Source organism: Acomys minous (genome assembly GCF_964271855.1).
Source record: "Acomys minous genome assembly, chromosome: 4".
NCBI lineage: Eukaryota > Metazoa > Chordata > Mammalia > Rodentia > Muridae > Acomys > Acomys minous.
Genome location: NC_140486.1, coordinates 61,181,308 through 61,196,126, shown reverse-complemented (window position 1 = coordinate 61,196,126; position 14,819 = coordinate 61,181,308). Strand labels below are relative to the sequence as shown.

Genomic DNA, 14,819 nt, shown 5'->3' with positions numbered 1-14,819 from the left:
GACAAAATCACCCTGTGGATAATAAACACTATGCGGCTATGAAATGGAAGTTTACTAAACATTATTTTACAATAATGAGATTTACTGCCAATTTCCTGGAGAAGAGTTTTAATTCATTTAAAATGTTTATGACCGTTGACCCAATAATTCTACTTCTAGGAACTCCTAATGCTGAAATCGTTTTACTCTAAATTTATAATCACTGATCATGATTATTATTTAAAGCATTAAAATGTTAGGGAAAAGTGAATACCCAACAATGGAGAAATGGTTAAATAAATTGTGACATATCCTCATAATGAAAAACTATACAAGGTACTTTTTTTTTTAAGTTTCCTGAGCGACAACATGTTTTTTATTTGTGGGGTGGGTTTGTTTGTTTGTTTGTTTGTTTTGTTTTGTTTTTTTGTTTTATGGGGGTTGGTTTTTTTCAAGACAAGGTTTCTCTGTGTAACCTGGCTGTCCTGGACTCGCTTTGTAGACTAGGCTGGCCTCACAGAGATCCACCCGCCTCTGCCTCCCCAGTGCTGGAATTACAGGCGTGCACCGTCACGCTCAGCTACAGTATGCTTTTATAAAACAGTACGTGGCACACCACAGCGATAGCGGAAAAGAGGGCTGGCAGGGGCAAGAGGAAATGGAGCGCAGTGTTAGAGATGGCTACGGCACATGGTGGGCTGTCATGCTTCTGTTCTGACTGACTCAGAACCCCCAGCATGAGCAGAGGTGCGCCTGCTGCTTTTCCTGTTGCTGTGATAAGACGCCTGGCAGGACACAGACTTAAGGAAAAGGAGGTTCATTTGGGCTCAGAATTCCATGGTGCAGTTGTCATGTTGGGGACGTCATATTGACTGGAGTTTGAGACACACGGGCAAGTTTCATCTCCAGTCAGCAAACAGAAAATGATGAGCGCACAGGGACAACCAGATGTCTCCTTTTTATGCTGTCCAGAAACCAGGCTTAGGGAATGGTGGTGCCCAACCGTAGGGTGGCTAGTCCCACCTCAGTTAACCTAACCAAGACAATCCTTAACAGGCACGGCATGGGTAGCCTAGACAATTCTAGATCCTGACTGGCGGACAGTCATTACTAAGCATCACAAAGGAGAAGAGGTTTGTGTTGGCTCCTGGCTTGAGGAGCAGTCCCTTGTGGTGGGAGAAGATGTGACTGCGGGAGCCATTGTGGCCATGGTGACAAGAGCATACGGCTGTTTTCTCACATCTGAGCAGATGTGAAGTGCACAGAGACCAATGTGGGTTGTCAGATGACTTCCTCCCTGTCACTCTTGGCTCCATCTGGAATCCCAGCCCATGAGGCGATGCAGCAGCCCACCTCCAGGGCAAAGATTCTCTCTGGGCCCTCTTTAATCCTCTCTGGAAATCCTCTCAAAGACATACTCAAAGCTGTGCCTCCTTAACACATAGACGTTTCTTAATCCAGTTGAGTTGACAAGTGAGGTTAGCCATAGCACTTGGATTTATTTTCGGTTTGCCTTCCTGTGTTTTATAAATGGTTCCCAGAAGATATTCAGTGTGATACATCTGTGAGAACAAACAAGGCCAGAAGCCATCGGAAATAGTGTGGATTTTATCTTCCTTTCAATGGTCTTTGGAATTTGGTTGTTGCTTCTTTACTTGTTTGAGACAGGGTCTCACGGTGTAGACTTAGCTTTTCTGCAACTCTGTAAGTCAGGCTGACCTAGAACTCAGAGAGACTTGCTAGACTCTGCTTCTTGGTGTTAAGACTAAGGGTATGAGTCACCATGTCTGGCTTAGAGCTTTCCTAAATAGTAAGAAATCAGAGCAAAAGTTCTTGATAGCATGAGTGGACCCCTGCAGTAGCGATTCTGAGCTCACAGCAACTGTGGTTACCTGCTTCAGGTGTACAGAAGACTGACCTTGTCAACCATCAGTTACAAGTGGGATAGGGACCCTTGGGATCTTATTCCTCCCTGCTGAACTATAAGCTACTGAAGATTCTGGCCGAAGAGGCATCATTGTCTAGTTCTGGGCCCACTGGTGTACCCAGTAGGCTCTAGTGGGCAGGTCCAAATCTTCTATCATACGCATGGCCCTGGTTTAAAGTCAGTGAGTCTCAAAGCAAAGCAAACGCACATGAATGTGGGAAAGGTATTCGCAGAGGGGTTGACAGGGATGGGATGTTAGAGTAATTAGAATGTATTTTGAATGTGTAAATATGTCAAATAGCAATTTTAATTCACTAAAAACTGACACAAGCAAATTACTTCTTGAAAAAGAAGGAAAAAGAAGGCCTCTATGTGTGACAAGAAATAAAAATTACAAAGAATCCATCAGGCTTTTCCTAATGAAGGCTCCATTACTCTATAGGCTGTGGTGGAGCCAAAGGTTTATAGCACCTGTCTTCCTTGTGTGAGGCCTTGGGTTTGGTTTCCGGTGTAATGGCGATGGTGTTGCTGCTCATTGTCGGTGGTGGTGGTGGTGGTCGTGGTGGTGGTGGTGGTGGTGGCAGCGGCGGCCATGGTGGTGATGGTGCCATCGTCACAGTCATTGCCATCATCATCCCACTCTAGCCATGTCAAAAGGTGAGACTGGCTTAGGTAAACAAGAAGACCCCACACACAGGTCATCTCAGCCTGCTTTGGATCCAATGTCAGAGGACAATCCTGAAATGTTACCACTCCATTTCTAGGCTTTGCTTGTTTCTGCCTAGGCCTTTCACAGTGACTACAACTCAAACAAACAAAAACAAAAAAACAGATGCTGTGTCTTTCACTACCTCCCAGACAGGGGCTTTCCAACTAACAGTGAGTGATGCCATTGCATCCCCCTTACATACTTAAGACTTCAGCAAAGTAAGTAGCAAATCCTGGCTTAGCTTATGTATCTAGCCGTGGATGTTCAGTTTGGCCAGGTGAAGGCATTCTGACCTCACGGCCCGGTGCATTTGTCTGCCTTTCTGTCTGGAGGGAAGCAAAGTCAATGCCCAGCTGCCGTTGGGAATATTGGAAGGAGAGTATGACAGATATCAAGTGACAAAAACTAGAATGTGCAACACCAAACATGGTACATTACCCATCTTGTTTTACCTTTATGGATATTTACAGACGGTTGTCTCTACCTTCAAATAAGGAACTTGAAAGTCAGGGAAATGCAACTTACTTCTAGGACCTGACATCACTGCACAGTTGAGAGTTTAAACCAAGAGTATCTGACTCCCTGGCCAAACACTCTCTCTAAAACGTGTGCCTTTCTTAACCTCCTACAATTACTGTATGTTCAGGAAAGACAGAGAGCTTCTCTGTTTCTATGAGTGAGAAACACAAAGAAAGCATACACCAATTTTATACCTTTCTGGATTAAGCCCCTAGGTATCAGGTTGCTTCTCTGGCCCTGGGAAACAATGCTTGGAGAAGTGCTTACAAGGCAAATGTCAGAGCATAGCCCTTAGGGAAAATATTTATTCCTTTCTGAACATTAAAATCAAAGGCTATGGGATAACGTGATAAAGCTCTTGCTACAAAAGCATGAGGACCTGAGTTTTATGCCCAGAACCCACAGGGAAAAAAAACAAAAACAAAAACAAACAAAAAAGCCACCTGACTATGGTGCCCCCAGTTTGTAATCCCAGCAGAGAGGAGGCAGATAAAAAGCAGATCACTGGTACTCTCTGGCCAGTCAGTCTAGACGACTTGGTGAGGTTCAGGTCCATGGGAGAAACTTTCTCTAAGAATAAGGTGAGCAACAACTGACAAACAACACCCATGGCTGGCCTCTAGTGTCTCTTTGAATGCACATATGTGTGTACACACACACACACACACACACACACACACACACACACACATATGCACGCATGCACATGCACACAGTGTGAGTTTGTCTCATACTCTGACACTGATGTTTTTAAAGTGACTGAACACAATCCATGCTTGGTCCCTAAAGAATATTTTTGAGAGCATGCTAGATATTCTGAAGAAACTTAAAAAAAAAACTCAGCCCAACTTAGGGCACAAAGGAAAGGTGGGGCTTTCAAAGTAGGAGAGGAATAAAGGGCACCCCAGAAACAATGGTCTTCATCGGTCTGGCAGTTCCCCAACCACAGCAGACAGACTAAGAGAAGCCTTGGGTTATTTATACCTGCTGAGGGTTCGCTGTGCCTAGTGATTAAGACTCCAGGACATGCTAGATACATTCAACGGAACCATAAGCCTTCAGGTTTGTGTTTCCTTAACCTTTGTGTTTCCTGTCCTTGGTTCTGAATGAAAATAAAAAGCAAAGCCCTCACCTTTTCACAGTTCTGTGGGGGTAGTTCCAAAAATAAATAGAAGCGCTTGCTTCTGCCAGGACATCATGTCCCCTGTTTTCTGTCCAGAACCCACAGGACGCACACATTGCTCTTGAAGTCTGTCCACAGCACACCAAATGCAAGGTCTGCACTTGTGCCCTGCTGAGCGGCTGCACTTGCCAACGCTGCACTTTGTAGATAATTCCCATGGAACAACTGCTGGATGAGTAATTTGTAGTCACAGCACTGGTGAAGCCTTGAGATTTATTTAGTACCATGTATTCAGTTCCTCATTCAAAAGAAGTAAAACTCTGTGTGTCGGGTGAGGTTGTAATTGGGCCTTGAACGTTCAGCATGGAAGCAGACCGCAGTTGCTGGGGCTCCGGGTGAAAACGGTGATACTCTGGCCAAGCAGGAACTAAGTCCTTCAGAGCCAGGAAAAAAAAAAAGGTAACAAGAGAAAGAAGTTGTTACCTTGTGGCTCTTTGTGTCTTATTTTTTAAACAAGAGTTTTAAAAAATGTCTTATGGTTTTTAATTATGTGGACTTTTATGTCTGTGTGTGGGTTTGTGCATGTGACTGCAGTGCCCGTGGAGTCCAGAGTAGGTATAGGATTCCCTGGGGTTGCAGTGACACAGTTGTAAATCAGAGGATGATGGTACAGGTAACCAAACTCAGGCCCTCTGAAGGAATAGTGTGTGCCCTTGACTGCTGAGCCATCTCTTCACCCTTGTGCCTTTGTCACGGAATCTGTTGAAACACACCAAATAAGACTATAGTGAGCCGTGAGGTTGGATGTGGTTCAAATACCATGTTGGCACTAGAACTGGTATAGAGCCACGCACCTACATGTACAGAATGCCACTGTCACCCACAACTGCCTGGTCTCTTCAGAACTAATGCAAAGTTGAACTATTCCCATAAGCCTGGGTGCTCTCAGGATTGCTGTCCTCTACAGCACTGTTGTTCCTCTGGCCCTAATGTCTGTGCAAGGTGAAGCCTCTTCTTCTGCTTTATCAGTCTCCAAAGTCTGCCCCTTGCCAGCGGTCACCAAGCATCCTGCTCATGCTGGTACATCCAGCAGCATCACTAAAGGTTAGAGGTCAGCAAGGGTGAGAGAAGGAGTCACGGCTTTCTCTATCATCTCAGCAACCTGTCTTCTCTACTTTAGTCCATTTTGGCCTCATCCGGCTTGTTAGAGGTGCAAATGCTCTTAGTCACACCATATCAAGAAACATCGCTCCCTTCTGTATTTGTTCCCAACTTGTATTTTCAAATACATCAAGATGCTAATATACTAAGGGTCTTCCAGCAGCCTCTTTGGAAGAAAGTGGAGGCGACGCCTACAAAAAATGGAAGTCTCCTGTTATATACTTCAAAACACTCAGTTTTCTGTTTTCCAAGATTTGTGTGAATTCCTGAAGTAGCTAAATTTTATTGCCAAATGTATTAGTAGATAAAGGATTTGTAGAACTTTCCACAATATCTGATATATAGTGCATAATTGGTGGAGATGATGATGGTGGTGACAGTGATGATGATGGTGGTGGTGAATGTTATTGGATAATTAGTGTCTCTAATAACTGTACTTCTTTGAATAACAGTTATAGAAATTATAAGAATTATTTTTGTAATCATTTTTAATGCCTCTTCTCCATTGTGACTGCTTGGATCCCTGAGGGTAGAAACTATTTCTGTCTTGTTTACCACTGTGTGTTACCAATGTGTCATCTTGAGTCTGGCCCACATATTTAACTCTTTGCTGTGTTCATGAACAGATAGGTGAACAATTGCATGGATATTAGTCACAGGGGATTTTTTTCTCTCTTTCACATTGTAGCTTTGTAGAAATAAGCGTCTGGGCAGATAAGGAGTGCTGAGCACACTTTAGATGCTGTTGAAACCTTGTCAGTTCTGTTAGAGTTTGGGAACAACCAGCAGAAACAATTTCATTATTTACTTCTTGCTTGAATATAATTTCTGCTCTTACAGGACATTAGCCTCCTCCTTATTAGGGTTACCAGTATCCTAAAAGCTTTTACAAAACAACAGAGCATTCATCTGTGTCTCACTAATATAAACCTTGGCCATTAGGTTTTCAAGAGACTCCAGAAAACCCATGATGGCCATAGTTCATTTGAAATAGTTGGGAATTTTCTGTACTGTTTTCCAGAACAAGTGTTTTAGGTTTTATCTACTCTGTTGAGTGACCTGTGGATCAGATCAACTTTCTGAATGGGAAGGTTCTCTTTGTGCAGTGATGAAGTTTTTGGATTTACTCACAGTACAGAGTGCAATACAGTCACTTGTGTGTACCTGCTGGAAAACCACAGAATACTGGCTTCACACTGAACACACAGCTGAGAATGTGTGTGTTCAGCAGGGTTCTGCCTGCCTTCCCTGACCAGAACATCTCCTGCTGACTTAGGCTGAGGAATCCATCCTAATAAAAGATGTGTTACAGAAATAAAGGCTAGAAAACTGGAGAAAAAACTTTTCCTTTGTCCCAAGCAAAGAAGGTGAAATCACAACAAATATTTTCCAAGTCTAATGTGTAATTAAATACAGAATACCATGTGTGTGTGTGTAAGTGTGTGTGTGTGTGTGTGTGTGTGTGTGTGTGTGTGTGTGTGTGTGTGTGTTGAGCTATAGCCTCAGTCTCTTTTATATTTTTTATTTTGAGACAAAAGCTCATTAAGTTGTCTAAGCAGGGAGCAACTTTTCTATCCTCCTGCCTCAGCCTTCCCAGTAGTTTGGATTATACAACTGTAACACCAGGTTCTCCTTAAGTTTCATTTTCAGGTAAGCAATGAGTAAGTTTAGTCCCTGTATATACTATTCAACATTTGGATCATACTTAGACTTTAAAATATATTTGCTAAGCCTGGTACCTTGAATGCACATTGAGCTTTGGGGGAATGAAACATCATACACCAAAAAAAACCCCACAAAGGCATTATACAGTTGAAATATTCATTATGGACTTTATCCATCCATCCATCTATCTATCTATCTATCTATCTATCTATCTATCTATCTATCTATTTGCTAATGGAACCTAGGTCTTGTGCAGTCCTAAGTAAGCAGTTGATGACAGTCCCAGACCAGATTCTTGGAAACTAATTCCATTTACTTCTTGTCTTGTTTCATGTGGCAGCCCACTGTCATTCGGCTTGCCAACCAAAAGAAGCAACTCGCCCTGGACCTCAATTTTACGATGTTCTGTACACAAGGTCAATAAAATATCTTCCTCTTTGTCACTTCATTTTCTCTCAGGCAGGGTCCTCGCCTCCGCCAACCACAAAGATACAAATCCCTATGGCTTTAATCCCTTTGGAATTTCTCATTTAAAAAGTGAAGTCATTGAAAAATTACTGATGATCTCTAGAACTGGTTTGCCAGCAGACTCCCGGGAGAGCTCTTACAAACACAAACACAAATACACATGCATTGTGTACTGAGCTTTGCAGGTCTGTGTCCTAGTTGGCATACACTGATTTTTTTAAAATCCTACTCTTTCTAATATATGCTCACACAGAATGTATGTGGACATGTGCTCTACCGAATGCTCACACAATATGTACACAGACACGCACTACCTAATGCTCATTTGCATTGCTTGGAGACTTTGTTTCCAATGAATTATGCATAAGCCTTAATTAATATGAATAAAGCCATCCAGAAAAGCACTTTTGAAAGGGTCTTTTCTGTTGATATTATTGTAATTGTCATCCAACAGGGAACTTAATGATTTTTCTCTAAGAGTTGGATCATGAGCTTAATGTAGAGTCGCAGGGAGCATACCCAATGAATTGTACAGACAGAACTGAATTCTGGGTCCTTTCGCCACTACAGTGGATGGAGAAAACCAGTCAGCAATATGAAAGGGGGATATCAATAACCCGAAGTTTCAGATAATATTTTCACACCTTGAGATACATTTCTCAAAATCATGCCTTCATAATAGGAATGAGACTACAAACTGTCAGGACATTTTTGTGCTAAACAGTGTGAAGTTTAGCCCAAAATTCACAAGTCACTTGAATTCGATTTGACAATAGTGATAGGGAGTTCAGCAGTGACTTTCTTTTTTTTTTAAGATTTTTATTATTTTATATATATGAGTGATCTATCTACATGTACATCTGCAGGCCAGAAGAGAGCATTAGAGAATACAAATGGTTATGGGCCATCATGTGAGTGCTGGGAATCGAACTCAGGACCTCTGGAAGATCAGACAGTGCTCTTAACCACTGAGCCACCTCTCAAGCCCTCAGTTGTGACTTCCAACATCTTGAAGAGTTAGCTGGCCATAGTAGTGCCCACTTGTAATTGGAAAACAGAGGAAAAAGGATTAATGAGTGTTTATGGCAAGCCTAGGATACATAGTGAGTAGCCTGGGCTACATAGCAAGATCTTGTCTCCAAAACAAATCAATAAATAAGAAGTAAATTTATCTATCTAGTAATAGAAATTATAAGCGCTGAGGAAGAACTCCATTATGTTCCTCATGCAATTTTATCTTCCTGCTTTGCTGCATAGACAGCTTCAATTTTGCCAGAAATGCATAAAAGTCCACAAGAATAAAGGGACACATGGGACTTAATGGGAAAAGAAACCAGGAAGGAGGGCCACAGGCAGGAAATCCGGAGTGATGGGAGAGTCACAAAAACACACTTTGTTAAAAATGTCATCATACTATCTAACACTTGATACACTGGCTTAAATTAAAAAGTCTTAATCTCCTTCATACAGATTTGTTTGCTTCATAAAATATATTTATGTCATCTTCATTTAAATTAAAAATTATAAAAGTAACTTATTCTCCTGTCTCAGTTGTGGTCTGGGAGGCTTACTACCTCCTTCTGCTGGCCTAGTCCTAGTCCTGGAAGCTTCTAGACTCTATACAATCTACTCCTGGCCTGAACTGTTTTCAGCCTCTGAGACTTACTGCTTAATAAGCTCACCCTTTCTTGTTCTTTCTGAGCTCTGAGCTGGCTGGTTCAACTCAGCTGTTCTGGCTCAAACTCTTCTCCCAGCTGACTAATTGCCTCAAACTAACTCAGCAGTCTGCTCTAATCTTCTGGTTTCTTCTCATTTTCTGGCTCATTCTGTCTTTACCTGAGTTCTTTCTCTGCAACCCATCTCTCTATCACTGTCCTGGTAAAAATTGCCTCCTCTCTCTGAAAAACTGCCCCCTAAGTCTGTCAAATCTTCTTTGATTTGCCACCTTTTCTGCCACTCAACTAGACATCACTTTGAAACATGGGAGCTTCCTTCTACAAACTAACTTTACCCTTGTTTGGGATCAAAGGCATGTACCACCAAGCCTGGACCTCAGCTTTTCTTTACCTGATATTTGCTCTCAGATCTGTTTGCTTCTGTCTTCTGGAGTGAAGGCGTGTTTGTACTCCACCGAGATCACACAGATCTAGAAGATCTTTGGATGTGATCTCTTGCCAGCTGGATCATATAGATCTAGAAGGTCTTTGAATGTTCAGCCATGTTCTGAATTAACATACTACAAGGTCACACTCCTTAACCTGTGAATTACAGAAAAAATACCTTCATTCTCATCATGCAATGTAAACTGGGAAGTAAAAAGTAATTTGTTCATTTCTAAACAGCCCTGTAGTGGAATTATTAATATTCTAAGGGCATTTGACCTCTTTTAAAAAATATTTTATTAATTTATTCATATTGCATCTCAATTGTTAGCCCATCCCTTGTATCCTCCCATTCCTCCCTCCCTCCCATTTTCCCTTTACTCCCCTCTCCTATGACTGTGACTGAGGGGGACCTCCTCCCCCTGTATATGCTCATACGGTATCAAGTCTCTTCTTGGTAGCCTGCTATCCTTCTTCTGAGTGCCACCATGCCTCCCCATCAAGGAGACATGGTCAAAAATCAGACACCAGAGTTCGCATGGAAGTCAGACCCCACTCTCCACTCAGCGGTGGAGAATGTCCTGTCCATTGGCTAGATCTGGATAGAGGTTCAAAGTTTGCTGCCTATCTTGGGCATTTGACCTCTTTAAGGTTCTTTATAGTTGCCAAAATGTACTGTTTTACCTAAAACAGAACTGTATATCCTCAATGTCTGTTTAAAAAAAAAAAAGCTCTCACAAGGAAAAGGCTACACAACACATATTACAGAAACTGAGTCTAATTGAATGAGTGATGGCCATTGTATAAGTTCACATCCACAAACAACATAGTTTAAATTTTTTAAATGTTATATATCAGCAAAGTTATTTTGTAAGGTGATGGTGAAACGTTATTTAAGTGAAATCTTAATCATTTCCTCTAAGAGAATCTCATTTTCCCATCTCTGCAGATTAAGAGAAGCTGTAAGGACAATAAAATGAAGGCCTCCTCTCCTTTTCTTCTTAAGTATTAATTGGGCATCACCTGAGCTCCCTGTGCAGTTTCCTTCTCACACACTGGGTACCTCCAACCAGGAGCTACGTAGAGCTGGGAGCCTTCCCAGTTCCCACCTGAGTTCCCACGGCTCGCCTTCCCCTAAGGTTTGAGTCTCTCCCCATCTGGACCCACTCCCACATTAATATCCCTCGGTGACTGCTCTCACTAGCTGCTGCTCAACAGAAATCTGTTCGTGTTCCTTCGCACCTTTTCCTATGATGCATCAGCCACTCTGCGGGCCTGAGGTCACTGCGGTGTTGTAACCAACCCTTATTTCAGGTGTTCATGATGCTGTGAATCTGACAGCCCTCTGAGTGATAGGAAATAAAATAAATTAAACACAACCATTCATGTGGCCATTATGATGATACTTATAGGCAGACAAGATGGTGTTGCAGAAGTGTAGATGTGGACAGTGGGCGCACATCAGAGAATTAGAAAATGCTGCCCAAGAGCTGAGATACTAATTTGAACTGGAATCTGGGACTGAACCAACAGAAGGGAGGGCCTTGGGGCACATGGGACCACAGCACAGTGTGTGAATAGAGACCCTGGCTAATAATAAACCTAGAAGGCAGGTGGCTCAGGACCTCAAGGCAGCTTTAAGGATCTGGGACTTTAAATTAAAGGCAGTAGGCAGTCCGTCCTGCTTATAATTGCTGTTCTCTTAGAAGCATCTTAATTGACCACAGAGGCCTCTTAGACACAGCAGGCAGAGCGGCTAGATTAGATCATGTAATACAAGCTGCAATAACAGGGGCAACGTGTCTTAACAAAGAAGGGCACTTAGAGCACAGTCCAGCTGAAGAGGAGAGTCCCCAGGATGTCCGCAATGGGATCGCACAGCATGGTTCCTACACTAGCAGTGACCATGTCCGCTGCCCCACCCCACCCCGCCCCTGCCCATGGGATTTTTGCAGTTCAGAAGATAGAATCCACCAAGTGCAGCAGGCTGGTGTGGACACCTTTCTAAAGCTGAGATACAATCACCCTCCTCTGAAGTCCTGTCTTCCTTCTTCTTCTCTTATTATGTTTAGGCTTTTGTGCACTCTCCTTCTCCCTGCTGTCCTGGTAGGACAGTCTCTCCCCTCTGCTGTCCTATGGCCTTGGTCTCTTAGGATAACGAGTGAGGGATGTGAGCGCTCAAACTCCTTAGACTTAGGCTCGGGTGCATTATTAAGAACTCTAGAAGAAACTTGTCTCTGAGAACTCAGCCAAAGCACAGAGGCAACGGAGGGTTGGTGGAGAGTGCTGCCTGCCTAAGGAACATTTCCAAGGTTATCTTGAAAATAATTCCCAATGGTTTTGTGAGGGGAAAATGTTGTTTATGTGTATATGGTTTCAAAACTAAAAGCGGACTCAGAAGGTTGTATTTGTATACTTATGCATACTTATAAATGTAACAATAACAAGTAAGACGAGATAGTTAATTTGAGGGAAGATAAGGGGAAAAATGGATGAAGAGAACCCGGAACGGGCTGGAGGGAGCAAAGGGATGTAAATAGATTTTAATATATCAAATCATATTGATTTATAATTTAATACATGGTATATCACATGTAATTTATAATATAATATAAATTATATTAAGATGCATAGATAAAAAGGCAGGTGTATAATTAACTTGAAATTTTTGAATGAGGAAACACCACACTTTGATTCTATGCAATAATAATAACATATATATGTTTCATATTTAATCAATTTCTCATACTCAGCAACGTATTTATAACTGAAAATGACTCTCAGTTTTTCTCTGTGTTCGCGTTCTTCTCTGCAGTACGACGAACATCTTCCTTGGTACCCTTTCACAAAATACTGCCATAAACCAAAGGTCTCATTCGCTTGAGTCCCTTGAAGCCAATGCATAGGCCTTAGAAGATCATTGCACAATTTTGAAGCATTTTTTTCCCTATCAGATGAATCCCGAGGCTGTCTTGTTTGGAAGAATATCTGTAGGCCCTGGTGTGGGCGACAATCACTTGTCAATTCTAGGAGTCTCGTGCCAGCGCCCCTGTTCCTGAAACCCCGTAACCATTTCCTTCTCAGAGTTCTAAACTGTGTTCATAAGAGAGACTGGCTCAATCTGAGAAGGAAAAGCCATTTCTACCCAGGAGCCATGAACTCGGGGCCTGGAGGCAGCTTTGCTACTTGCCCAGGCAGCTCTGCCTTTGCCTCTGGACTTCAGAGTTTTTCAGATCTTAGCAGGTAAGATGCAAAGCTGAGAAAAGTAGGAAAGACCCACTGCTAACAGGAACTGGTTGCTAAGGAGCTTCTTGGTGGGACTCTCCTTTGTGCATCATTCATATTTGTTCCCAAACATGATCCATGTTTTGAGATTTACTGTAATGACCTGATATTATGTGCCCGTATAAGACATGAGAGTCACTTCATACTCCAAGTCCAACACTGTGACAGCTCACGGGTGGAAGGGGACAACTCTGAAACTGGTTTCTAGATGATCTGAGCTCAAATTATACTATCCTTCACACATGTAGGAGCCTTCTCAGATCCCAGAATCCCTTTCACTGGTCCTTTGGAGCCTGTAAATACCAGATTTAGTAATCATTTCTCTCCATACCTAATTACTTCCGGGCATTAGTTTGGACTCATTCAGGCTTGGAAGTCACTAGGTGCAATTAAATTCATCCATGCATTGACTAACAGTGGAGTGCCCGGCACCTCCAGGAAATGGCTTGAGTAAGTACCCTTAGGAAAAAGGCTTTATTTTAAAAAAACAAACAAACTAAACTGCTTGTTCAGTCCGGGACACAGCCTCCTGCTTGTTTGCTTGTGCTGTGCTCCCAATGGGTCCAGCGACACTTTTTCCCAGCATTCACAATCCCAAAGCAAAGAGAGAATCTAGACTGAGTATTCAGTGTCCCAGAAGGTGCATGATGCATGGACGCATCACCAATGTGGGGATTTGAACTCACTAACGTATACTCAGGTGCTACTAGGGATGGGTGGTTACAAATGGCTTTGTGTTTTGTCCAGAGGTGTATCTGTGATTACAGCATAGTCCTCATGAATTAGAGAAATCGTGTGTGTGTGTGTGTGTGTGTGTGTGTGTGTGTGTGTGTGTGTGCGTTTATCTGTGTCTATCTGTGTGAGTTGTGTGTGTATCTCTGTGTGCATCTGTGTGTGTATATGTGTATGTATTCATATCTGTGTGTGAATTTGTATGTGTGTATCTGTATATATCTGTGTATATCTATATGTGTGTATCTGTGTGAATATTTGTATTTGTAATGGTATATGTATCCATTATGTGCATGTATCTGTGTAAATCTGCACATATCTGTATGTGTATCTGGGTACATCTGTGTGTAGCTGTGTATGTATCTGTGTACACGTATCTATGTAATGTCTATGTGTATCTCTATGTACTTGTATGTATTGGTGTGTATCTATGTGTACCTGTATCTGTATGTGTCTTTGTGTACCTGTGTGTATGTATCTGTGTGTGTGTGTGTCTGTGCATATATCTGTGTATATCTGTGTGTGTCTGTTTTTATGTATCTGTATTATATCTGTGTGTTCCTGTGTGTATGTATCTGTGTATATCTGTGTGCACCTGTACTATGTATCTGCATGTATATTTGTCTTTGTTCCATTTATAAGCCCTAACTTTGAAAATATTATAATTCAAAATTTAGATTTGTTTTCTGGTTCTCTATGTAGGTTCATTTCTATTTACATGTGTTTTTTATTATTTTGTCCTTGAGAGCATGGTAATAAAAAGATACCGTATGAAGAACTCTGTCATAGCTACACTAACACAGGTCACTGTAGTCTAGTTCTGTGGATCATAAAGTCTTATTATCTTCATTTGCACATGTTTCAGTCAGACAGTTAATCTTATGCTTTATAATGTTTATTTATGGCCCCACTCAGGTAGCCTCATATTATATTGGTGTATTGATCATTTTATTGTGATGTCTTGTGACCTTAAGTTCCCATAAAAATAGCTATGCTTGTGCTAACGTGTCCACCAGGCAGATTGGAACTTTGATTGTGGTAAGTTGGAATGTTGCAGATCCAGACTCAAATTGTCACAGGCTACCTTGAGTCCCCTTCATAGCCTGTCACTGCCATATCTGTTACCTAACATCCTCGTTGCTGTCATGT

General features: G+C 42.0%; 1 protein-coding gene and 1 long non-coding RNA gene across 14 annotated transcripts in view; one reads left to right on the top strand and one right to left on the bottom strand.

Annotated features, from left to right (window-relative positions):
• DTNA (dystrobrevin alpha) overlaps positions 1 to 14,819 on the top strand; it is a 352,112-nt gene that overhangs the window by 198,116 nt on the left and 139,177 nt on the right. The gene's annotated exons all lie outside the window — the stretch shown is intronic.
• On the bottom strand, positions 2,480 to 10,989 carry LOC311596963. Of its 2 annotated transcripts, none has more exons than XR_014779044.1 (3): positions 10,896 to 10,989; positions 9,619 to 9,809; positions 2,480 to 5,016 (listed from the first exon to the last, which is right to left on the bottom strand). It is a non-coding gene; the product is annotated as an uncharacterized lncRNA (long non-coding RNA). The 2 variants fall into 2 exon arrangements; XR_014779045.1 differs by lacking the exon at positions 2,480 to 5,016 and adding an exon at positions 7,768 to 8,591.